The sequence below is a fragment of the Anabrus simplex genome, chromosome 1 (assembly GCF_040414725.1).
Source record: "Anabrus simplex isolate iqAnaSimp1 chromosome 1, ASM4041472v1, whole genome shotgun sequence".
Taxonomy (NCBI): Eukaryota; Metazoa; Arthropoda; class Insecta; order Orthoptera; family Tettigoniidae; genus Anabrus; species Anabrus simplex.
The window spans coordinates 911,888,800-911,901,493 of NC_090265.1; the positions used below are offsets into that span (position 1 = coordinate 911,888,800).

Below are 12,694 nucleotides of genomic sequence, written 5' to 3' on the forward strand. Positions count from 1 at the left end.
TGAGTAGTATCGGAATTGAAATGTCAAAACACATCGAACGTTTTACTTCATGAAGTAAGGGACATGTTATAAACATAAATTAATTAAACGTACCTTCCTTTCGTGCTTCCAACCGAAGAGAACATGTTTAAATGTAAATGAGAACCTTCTAGCTTACTGCTGATTTTGCAGTGCCTATTCAACGTATCAAAATAAACGTTGCCAGGCTGAGTGGCTCAGACGGTTCAAGCACTGGTTTCATGAACTTAGCAGGCTCGATCCTGGCTCAGTCCGCTGGTATTTGAAGGTGCTCAAATACGACCGCTTCTGATCGGTGGATTTACGGGCACGTTAAAGAATACCAGTGGGCAAAATTCCGACACCAAGCGTCTCCATTGGCACGTGAAGATTTATTATTATTATTATTATTATTATTATTATTGGGCGAGTTGGCCGTGCGATTAGCTTGCATCCGTCAAAAAGCAACTAACAATATTATTATACAAACTGTGTTAGTCTATTATTACTGATTATTATGTAAATAAAAGTTAATCGCCCCACTCAAACTTCGTAGCTCGTAATCTGTCAGAAAACACTAAAGAAAATTGTGAACTTTTAAGAGGTCCGAATTATTATTAATAATATAATTGCAGACATGTCTCAGAAATTACCGAAGCATGTACTTACAAATTGTTTTACGTCGCACCGACACAAATAGGTCTTACGGCGACAGTGGGAGAGAAAAGGGATACAAGTGGGAAGGAAGCGTTCGAAGTCTAATAAAGGTACAGTTCCAGCATTTCCCTGATGTGAAAATGGGAAACTACGGAAAACCATCTTCCCGGGTACCGACAGTGGAGTTCGAACCCACTATCACCAGAATACAAGCTCACAACTGCGCGCCCCTAACCGCACGATCAACTTACTCTAAGCCCCAATGCCGGTCTGCGTAGCTCGGACGATAGAGCGCTGGTCTTCTGATCCCACCTTGGCAGGTTCGAAGGCGGCTCAGTTCGGTGGTATTTGAAGGTGCTGAAATACGCCAGTCTCGTGTCTGTGGATTTACTTGCATTTACAAAAGTACTGCTTTACAAAATTCTGGCACTTCAGCGTCTTCGAAAACCTTGAAAATTAGTTAGTGGAACGTAAAGATAGTAGTAGTAGTAGTAGTAGTAGTAGTAGTAGTAGTAGTAGTAGTAGTAGTAGTAGTAGTAGTAGGAACATTATTATTACGGACGTTTTAATTAAACGGGTCCGTTACATTACCTATCGGCACTTACTGTCCGGTAATTAGCCTTCTGTCCACCTCTGTGGTATAGTGGTTAGTGTGATTAGCTGCCAACCCCCGGAGGCCCGTGTTCCATTCCCAGCTCCGCCACGAAATTTGAAAAGTGGTACGAGGGCTGGAACGGGGTCCACTAAGCCTCGGGAGGTCAAATGGGTAGAGATGGTTCGATTCCCACCTCAGCCATCCTGAAAGTGGTTTCCCGTGGTTTCGCACTTCTCCAGGCAAATGCCGGGATGGTACCTAACTTAAGGCCACGGCCGCTTCCTTCCCTCTTCCTTGTCTATCCCTTCCAATCTCCCCATTCTCCCGCAAGGCCTACACAAGACCCCTGTTCAGCATAGAAGGTGAGGCCGCCTGGGCGTGGTACTGGTCATTCACCCCAGTTGTATCCCCCGACCCAATGTCTCACGCTCCAGGACACTGCCCTTCAGGCGGTAGAGGTGGGATCCCTCGCTGAGTCCGAGGGAAAACGAACCCTGGAAGGTAAACAGATTAGGAAAAAGAAGAATAAGCCTTCTATTAGAAATGCCCGGCGGCAATTCCATAGTAGACCGAGCTCGATAGCTGCAGTTCCTTAACTGCGGCCAGTATCCAGTATTCGGGAGATAGCAGGTTCGAACCCCACTGTCGGCGGCCCTGAAGATGATTTTCCGTGTTTTCCCAGTTTCACACCAGGCAAATGCTGGGGCTGTACCTTAATCAAGGCCACGGCCGCTTCCTTCCCACTCCTAGCCCTTTCCTGTCCCATCGTCGCCATAAGACCTATTTGTGTCGGTGCGACGTAAAGCATCTAGCAAAAGAAATCCACAGTAGCTATTGTTCCTTCGAGCAATGTTCACGCATGGTTGCAACTACGGTTTTTGAAATCTGTCTCATTAATAACAATATGACTGAATACTTACAGCCTTTTCTTTCAGTGTCCACCGTCCTTTCATTGACCTGAAAAGTTTATGAATAAGCATAGACAACTCGCATTGTCTATTGTCAGAAATTCATCGTAGACTGTCGCAATAACAGCACAGAAATTTTGCGCTCATTTTTCATTTACTTATTAACTATTTCCTTTCATTTTGTCAGGTTGGATCACTGAGTAATGCCATTGACGTCTTATAAATCACACACAACTACACAATACTTTATTCGCACGTATGTGCTGGTGCGTATCTTCGAGGTCACTGTAAGGATCCTGTGTACATTTCACACAGAGTACCCTAGACCGGTTTTCGAGTACAGCAAGTGGCCTGGCACGTGAGTCATCCTCGCCTACTTGCCAAGCCTTTAGGGGAAGTGCACAACAACATGTGTTGGCCTGCGATAAGAAACCGGTTCAACAAGCCCTAGACTCTGCTACTGTTCTTCCACTACGCGTGGACAGAATGACGTAACCGGCATATCCTGCTACGGCCGTTCAAAACACATTGGGTCCTGAAATATTTGGCTCAGTTTTGGGCAAACTAATAGGACAAGATAAAAAGTACATAGCATATATTGTGAGATGTCTTTTTCTTTGCCGACTAGCTTAATATCTGCACGTATACACCTAACACCCTGTATATCGCTAGTCGCGAACAGTGCCTGTGTGTAACGTCACTGGATCTCGGGAAATAGTGAAGAGAGAATGACGTTCTATTAGCCTTTACAAAAACGTTTCTCAAATCTGCAGAATGGCATCAAAACATGCGAGCCTTCGAATTCTTAGATAGGCTGGCTACTCAGTGGCAGAGTTATAACGCGTCTATTGTACTTGATGCTTAGTAAAATTAAGTTTTATAGACAGCAGGAATATTTTCGTGATGGAGAGTCGTATTGTAAAGATACGTGGAATAGGTGTTGCCGGCAAATTTTCAACGGGTTCTCGTCGATATTATGATGCCAATTTTAAGTTAATGGTTATTAAACACTCGTAAATGTAAAGTAATTGTGCCGCCGCAAGAAAATGCGGCATAGGCCTAACTAAAGCCAATATTTGGCGTTAGTGTGAAGACAAAGAGCTAAAAAAATGCGTACTGTACAAAAAAATGCATTCAGTGGTCCACAACAAGGACGCTTTAAAGAAGTCGAAGATGAAATTGTGAGGTATGTGCACGAAAATCGCAAGGGCGGAATGGCCATATCGTGGCGCAATAAACTCGTTCATTGACTTTCAACGTCCTCGATTAGGCCTAAGCATTGCTAGGCGGCAAGTGAGACGTTCGTGTAGTGGTAGCCGGTTATATCTGACGCTGAGTAAAAGTAACAGTTTTACGGACAGCAAGAATAATTTCCTGATGGATCGTCGTATTGCAGAGCCTCATGGAATAGGTATTGCCGGCAAATTTTCAACGGGTTGTCTTGGGTATTATTGTGCCAATTATAAGTTAATGGTCGTTAAACCCGCGGAAATAAAGGATAATTTAGCAGCCGCAAAAAAATTACGGCATGATGAAAGCCAATGTTCGGCATCTAAACATAGTCTGAAATGCGTAGGCCTACTGTACAACAAAGGCATTCATATGATTTTACAAAATACTTTTTGAACCTGGTTTAAAATTTTTGAAGGAAAAAGTGGGGCTCGTCTTGGATTCGGAGAAATACGGTACTATATTTTTTCAGAATGAAATTAAACATACACTTTCACGTAGTATCGAATTTCGAAAAATAACATGTAAGCCGTCAGTGTGGATATCATCTGCGGAAACGCAAGTTTTGAACAAACTGATTGCTGTTTCATACCGAATTTTAACGTGTATGGGTTTTCCGACTTTTATACAAAAATCGGATATAACAACAATCCGCTATAGCGAGTGAATTTTTCGCTGTTATGAATTCTCGCTATAACGGACTTCTACTGTACCACCATAAACATCAACATCGCAGGCACTTAATATTCACTTGGCATGCACATCATTATTTATATACTCATATCACGTTGTCTCATATTATTATCACTCGTAGCTTCACACTAATTGTATTACTTACCTGCATAGTGTCTTCTCTAATACCACGATATGCCATAGTTTCTTACTTATCATAATAATAATAATCATGCTGTGATCAATTACTCAACGGATAATTCGCCCTTGAATTCACGTTCACTATCACATTATACGCAACAAATCACATCTCCATTACCCGTACGTTGCCAGCATTTACTTCATACTATAGATATGCCTAGATTATACCTTAACACATGTCACATATGCTCGCATAATCCCGTAAACCTCGCAGTAATTATGATGCAACATAATGTAAACAACGCCGACGTCGACACCCTTCCATAAATAATCACTCACGCACATAATACCGTGAAATTTATAACATCATGTCACCAAACGTGTATGTAAATTGCTACGTGCCGAATAATTCAGTATCAAATCACTTATTGTGCACTTATTCTCACGCCTCAACTAACTACTTCAGGACATGTCTTAATACTACTATCTTACATTATAGCTACTAAGAAATGCAACAAAATCAACCATGAAAATGCATTATAAATGTGTGGATGTTTACTGGCTTGAAGACTAGGGTGTTGAGTAGAGCATGGTCTAGTTAATCCTTCCCCGTAACCACGCCATTGTCTCGGCTGGGACCCGCTTACACATTTTAACTCTCCATATTATTAGTACCTGGATTCAGTTTCCATATCATTATTACATTCTCAAGTAGATCACACCTGAATTAGTTTACCAAATTCGCACACAATCATTATTATATTCAACAATGCATACACTCCTTGATATAAGTAATTTTCACAAGATACTGACATGAACTTCTCAGGTACAACATTGATTTCCATGTAATAGCTTGGCTCTGTATAACTACTAGTATTTCATCATTATTTGCCAATATTAACACAAATTCATAATAGGTGTCACATATTACGACTCCTTTTCACGACTGAGACTGTATACACTTAGATTTCCACCAATATACTCTCACGATCTGCTTGCTTTAACAACGACCTTCCCAAGCGTCACATACACCGACAAGAAGCCAACAGCAACACAGACCTGTAGTCCGCCTTTCTCATTAGAACAAAGACATGGAACAGAAGTACATTACCTTAGATGTACAAGTTCATCTTAAGAACATATCAATGCCTATCGATACGTAGGTGTCACCACCGTCACTCTTACCAACTCTCCATATTTTACTTTACATGACATTACCCGGTTGGCATTCCTTTTGGTTTCGTCTTGTATAATACATTTTATAATCTACACACAGCTTAAATTTAACATTAAATACAAAAATTTATACATCTTCGTGCTCAAAAATGAGTATAAAGTCTCTGTCTTCACGTTCACTTTCTTGCGTTCTCGATGTATATAGATGGATGCAGGTCCAGACTGTTCTGGTGCCATGTTTCCGGGCCTTGAATTCTCCATCGTCACCCGTGCTGTTGCCGTTGTTCCACATAGAAAGGGCTCATTGACCCCCGCGGCCACCAAATAAAAGTTACGTGAGTAATTTTTATTACTGTCCAAAGTCTTCCGAATGTGTCGTTTTCATGTCCATCCATACGTTTTCCTTAATGTGTTGTGTTAACCACCGCGATTTTTTGCTAGATGTTACTTTTTTCCTGTATTGGATTCCTTTTTCATCCTTCATGCATTTATGACCTTCGCTTAATCCTCCTTGGTCTCACTGCTGTCTGACAAGTCTTCATCAGGTTCTTCCTCGGCGTCTCCTCGCTCAGCTCACCAGTTCGGCTCTCATCTTCTTTCCAGATGTAGTATGGTTTAAGATTGCTCGAATTGTATGTAGTAGCTTCATTGGCACCGTCCAAGCTCCTTATTTTGTATGCGTTGTTGTATGTTTTGGTGATGACATACGGACCAACAAACAGTGGTGCAAATTTCGAGTAGAATCTGACGGTTAGGTTTGAACTTTTAGGCTTTCTCGCTAGCACTAGTTCTCCTTCTAATGGTTTTCCGTGGTTTCCCATTTTCACACCAGGCAAATGCTGGGGCTGTACCTTAATTAAGGCCACGGCCGCTTCCTTCCAACTCCTAGGCCTTTCCTATCCCATCGTCGCCATAAGACCTAACTGTGTCGGTGCGACGTAAAGCCCCTAACAAAAAAAAAAAAAAGTTCTCCTTCTTGCAACGGCGAGTGGAATCGGCGATGTCGTACTCTCCTCGTTCTTCTCGCTGCTTGCCTTTTCAAGTTCTCGCTGACTTGACGTATGCGTTCTGTTGACGTCACGTGGATAATTCAGTATCTCATCCCACGGTCGACTTTGGTGTTTGTTGAAGTGCAGCACGCTGGGGATGTTACCTGTGGACTCATGCACCATGTTGTTTATACTGTTTAGCATTATGGGGATACCTTCGCCCATTGCCAGTGATGTTGTGGGCAATAAATCCGGCAGAACTTTGCAATATCTCGCATCAATCGCTCAGATGGATTTGCTTGTGGGTGTCTGATCGAATTATAAACATGTCGTATACCCATGTCGAGGGCGAAACGCTGGCAACCAGGAATGAGTTAGCTGGAAAATGTATAATGTCCAATAACGGACAATTTATATTGGTATTGTCTCCGTGGCCGTACGGTATCATGTTAATACGCGCGGCTACTCCGCTCGGTGATACTATTACTGAAATACAATATAAAATTGTTGATCCAAGAACTGGTATTATCAAAATCATTTACATTTGGAGAAAAAATAATTCATCTGAGGAAGGGGTGAAAATTCTGCATGAGATTCATCATTACTACTTTGTCTCGCACTTTCATGTAGTTCAGTATCGCCACATATTCTCCATCTTTATTATCGAAATATAGCTCTCCAGAATCACTACTTATGAGAAAACATTCAGTCTCTTCGTCAACAAGAGATGAATGTATACTTCAAGACGCCATGATGGCTGTACGTTTGAGGGAAAGATGTTCAACTCCAACGAAGCTGAAATAACACCAAATTGCTAAAAAAACATGCAAAATAGAGTGGTATATCTGCCGTACAGAACTTCTTTGAGCATTTCCACGGAATCACAAAGCATGCCACTATATCGCGTTCATTTGTGAAATCGGTGAAGTACACACTGCACCGAAATGTATATATACGGGTTTGGTGGATGAGGCACGGCGTTCAATAACGTATATATACGGGTTTGGCAGTGAATGGGTTAAAGAGAAACTAATGGCTTGGAGGAAGTGGATAGGCAGCAATAGTACAGAGAATTGGCAGAAATATAAAGAAGCCAAAAATATGTAAGAAAATAGTACAAGAAGAGAAACGGAAGAGCTGGGAAAGCTTTGCAGAAAATTTACAGGATGATATAAAGGGAAGTAAAAAGGTTTTGTATGGTTTGGTGAAGAATAGTTTACGAAATAGGGAAGATACAAAATTTGTAAAATCTGGAACAGGGCAGATAATGACGCAAAGAGATGACATACTAAAAAGGTGGGAAGAATACTTCTCAGAATTGCTAAATATTAAATACTGTGAACTCGTAGATGAGAAGGATTAAGAAGAAACAATAGGGAAAGAAGAAAAACAAGAAAAGATTTATTTAATTTAATTTCCGGGTTGAACCGTGTTGTACCTGTCTGCACATCACGTACAGTTTGCCGACGTTTCAAATACATTGCAGTATTCTTTGTCAAGGCGACTGAAATACCCCTACTCGATCCGAGGTAATCAGTCTCCCAGGCAGAAAATTACACTACTAGAGTGGCCTTGATCTTGGCCTTTTATATCCTAGCCTTTCTGGCTGACGTAAGCCCTGGCTGTCTCGTGAGTATTCTGGAAAGTGTGTGTCACAGCCAGGTAGTGGGGGCTTGCCCGCGCTGTTATGTAATGGGGTTGCGGCCCGTGTGTTTATGTTGTGGTCTGTATGTCTTAAACTATGAATGATAGGCATCCAAGAATTACTGATTTTATATCCTTCTTCTAAATTTATGTTGTTCGGATGTTTCTTGATTTCGATAGCCTCGCGGATTTTCCTTTCCAGATTCCAAGGGATAGCTGCTAGGATCTTGGCCTTGTCAAATGATATTCCGTGCCTAGATTCGTAGGAATGCTTGGCTACTGCTGAAATATCTGTGTTTTGGTTCTTGGTTTGACGGATATGTTCTTTTAGGCGGGTGGAGATCAGACGTTTTGTCTCACCTGCATAACAAGCTCCACAGCTACATTCAGTGTGATATACTCCAGGGGCCTGTAATTCTATTGTGTCTTTTACTGGTGGTAGATAACGGGCTAGCTTCCGGTGAGGTTTATAGATAGTTTTTATGTTGTATTTGTCCAGTATCTTGCCGATCCTGTCTGTAGTGTTTTTAATGTATGGCAGTATCGCTGTTTTCGGGCTTCACTTCTAAGATAAGAAAAGAAGATATTAATGTTAGAAATAGAGGAAGCCATACAAAGGATGAAGAGCGGTAAAGCAGCAGGAGTGGATGAGGTAACTACGGAAATGATAAAAGCAGCAGGACCAGTAGGGCTACAGTGTTTGTATAGATTATTTAGAATAATCTGGAGGAAGAAAGAGTTCCCAGAAGAGTGGGGAAAGGGTTTAATTATCCTGATATTTAAAAAAGGTGATAATAAGGAATGCAATAACTACAAAGGGATCACCCTTATTGCCCATGTAACTAAGATATTTGAGAGAGTATTGGAAGGAAAACTGAGGAGAAAGCTAGAAGGAGAAATGGAAGAAGAACAGTATGGTTTTAGGAAAGACAGATCAACGTTTGACCTGATCTTTACATTAAGACTTATGATGGAGAAAAGATGGGAGTTTGGAAAAGACGTGATGACATTTATTGACATTGAGAAGGCTTATGACAGTGTGCCCAGACAGTTAACATTAAGGAAAAAACAAGTTAACAGATTGGAAGTGCAAATGATAAAAGCTATGTACAAAAATTGTGTTAGTAGTGTGAAGACTAGTATAGGAAAAACAAACGGGTTTAAAGATGAAACTGGTCTCCGACAGGGAAGTGTACTATCCCCCATACTATTCATCATAGTCATGGATGAAATTCATAAGAACATTAAACAGAGATTGGGAAGACAAGCAACAAAAGCCATATTGTTTGCAGATGATATAGTGATATGGGGTGATGATGAAACAGAAGTGAAAAAACAAGTAGATGCATGGAATAAAGAGATAGAAAAATTTGGGATGCAGACCAGTTCTTCAACTCCAATTCGAATCTGAACGAAGTCTCAGAAAAAACTAATATTCTATTTGATTTTTTCATTATAGTATTTAAGTATTTTAATCTTCTGAATAGGAGGTCAGTATTTACTGCGATACACAGTACCCTATCATGTTACAAACCCCCACCACATTGTTCACAAGACCCACCTTAAACCTACTAATCCCCTAACAAGATCTTTTTCTTCCCCCATCTTCCTCCCCTCCAGACCCACCACATTTTATATCTCCTTTTCACAAGACTAATGTCTTTTACCACTGACTGATTTCATATTCATCAGTATTAAATTTTTTTCAGGTATAAATTACAAGTGACTCAAATATGTTCTCGACACTCTGGTTGACGCATATCATGTGTGTGTGTTTTAAATGACTCTACTTTGGAAGCCTATCGGAGCCTTCTCTTGAATGGATGCACAAAGACTACATATCGAAGAACCTTCTTTTATTCCTTGAATAATGAGAGACTTTATGTTTACTTCAATGTGTCATTGCGCCAGATTTAATTATTAAGCCGTTACTCTTCTGTTATGACACATGGTGTGAATAGTCAGTTACAGATTGTGTCCTTGCTTATATATTGTGATCTTTTTATGGCTGATGATGACATTATATATGTTGAAACCGGTCCCAAAGTTGAATAAAAGGTATTTGTAACATAAACACATACCTAATTAGTATTGAAAAGGTTTAACCTAATAGATATCTTATCATTAATCTCAATTCAATACGGAAACATTAATGAAGTTCATATCTTTAAATCAATTCAAATGTAAAAAATCCTCCTATTCAATACTTCATAATATATTACATCTATAAAATTGATACATCTACATTATCCAAAAATGTTTCGACCCATTTTAGAGTCATTTTCAGTGGAAATAAGTCGTAAAAACGTAAGTTACAATAAAACACTATTTCTAAATAAACTATTTAACACATGACTTATTAAAATCTTGCAGTGGTGTCCTGGTAACATGTTATTGACATTCAATTAAAGTCACTGTTCTTGAGATGTAATCTCTTGTCTTCTACATATAAAAAACTGGATATGTAGGTTAAAATTACTCCATTTGTGAGTTGACTTCTATCATAAACTTGATGTTATTGTTATCACTGATATATTTTACTGGGGAGTTAAGTGTTACATATATCTGTGTGCTGTTGCTATCAGCTGAGGTGCTATGGAAATGATCCAGTTTAAAGTATATACTGAAAAATATATGTACGTATTGTAATAAAACCTGTGTGTGAGTGAAGCTTGTTCAAAAGTCCAGTCGTGTTCTGACGGGTGAGCTATTGCTACTAGTAGTAGTGAGGAGTGATGTCATGAAGAGAGACAAGGCATGTTGGGGAAGTTGGTGGGGAGCAAGTGTTGGCGGAGAGCTGTGTGCAGGAGGAGGTATTGGTCCTGTGCGTCAGAACACGACTAATGGTGAAAAGGCTCACTGGAGGGAATTCTTGCTGATGATTACGGGGCTATGCTGTATTTGGATATGTTCGGATTATCTGGAAAAACCTGCAGTAATGTATACACAGTACAGTATTCTGTTACAGCTACAGTGTTAGCAGCAACAAGGCAACATAGTTTAGTGTTTAGCAGGTTTAGTTCCTTATGCCGGAAGATTACCAATTTTTCTGGTTAGTGAAAGTTACTGTGTTCTCATATAAATATGAAAATTACCTAAATTATGAGGAAAATAAGTGCTGTATTATTGAACACTTCATCATAAAATTCAGTAGTGACTTTTCTTCTCTTTCCAATACAGTGGAACCTCGATTCTCCGTATTTGGAGGGACCATTTAAATAAAACTTACAACACGGGAAAACGGAAAATCCTGGAATGAATGAAAGCCATCAACAATATGGCTAAACATCACAAAAATGAAAATGAAATAATTATAATCTTACAACACTTCTAAACCAAACCAAACTATAGCTCCAATGCTCCTTTGCCTGCCCAGTGACCGCTGCTCTGCTTGAAGGCCTGGAGATTATGAGGTGGCGCATGGTCAGTGTGACGAATCCTCTCGGCCGTTATTCCAGGCTCTCTAGACTGAGGTCGCCATCACACCATTAGATAGCTTCTCAATTAAAGGTAATCATGCAGGCTGAGTGGACCTGGAACCAGCCCTTATATCCAAGTAAAAATGCCTGACCTGGTCGGTAATCGACCCGGACTGTCTGGATGAGAGGCAGGCAATTTAGACCGTGAAACCGGCATCAAACATTAATTACCAGTGCGCAAGTTCAAAATCCCAATACTTTTATGTTTACAGGGGAAACTTCGTCAGTTTCCCATGAAAACTTATTTCAGTTCAGCAACTTTGATTAGCCAAACTCTTCGAAAAATCTAATAACGCCAAGCTAAAGGACAATTGACCACAGGTAGTTTTTAATTCTCTCATCTAATAAAATAAAGCACATTAGATACAAAAGCGCCCAGCATGATGGAGAAATCCCTTCTTTTCTTAATCTTCCATTGTAATTTGGTCTCCAGTTCGTAATCACTTTCTGGAAATCTTGTACCGTGTAAATTAGGCCTACATCGACTTTTAAAGGTTATTTTGAACTCGAGAACATGGTTTCGAAGATAATTATCAATTCTCAGAAGTTCTTGATTGCATTATATTAAATTCTGCCCATCACTAATCCAGTCAAATTGGAAAGAGAAAAAGAAATCATCAAAACTTCAGAAATTACAGTTATTTGTGACCTTTGGTTCAGCTGGAAAGCGCGCTTGCTACACGTCAGTATGAGTTGGAAGTGATACAAACCATTTACGTGCAATGTACGCAAATAAAATGACTGCGGTTTTTTACTTTTAACACAAAAACGTAAAATTCCCAGTCTTATATTAGGACCAAAACAGTAACAGGCAATCCCAAGACCTCCCATGGCTCTTTGTGTGTATTAATACCATAAGGTGCAACATCTGTTCTAGTCGCAATAACATAATCGTATACGATAATATTAAAATACTAGATTTGTGCAATCTGTGTTAAGAAGGAGCAGTTTTGATTCCTGCCTGAAATCCCAGTTACTATACAGTGCCCTGATGAAAGTGCCATAAACCTGTTCGGCATTACAATAGAAAAAAGTAAAAATATAAACATCTGACCCTGGACATGATGTGAACGTTTTATAAGTGAGAACATTTGACGAAACTCATTCCATCTTCAGGTAGAGCTGTTGAAATGCTCTGTATCTCCTTACAATTATTGTGGCCTCTCTTTGCTTTATAATTTCCGAGATTCTCTAAGCAGTACCACC

At 40.0% G+C, this 12,694-nt stretch overlaps 1 protein-coding gene across 2 annotated transcripts in view; it reads left to right on the forward strand.

The window, feature by feature from the left end:
* Positions 1-12,694, forward strand: part of LOC136857740 (nuclear pore complex protein Nup214) — a 232,325-nt gene that overhangs the window by 41,181 nt on the left and 178,450 nt on the right. The window lies entirely within an intron of this gene.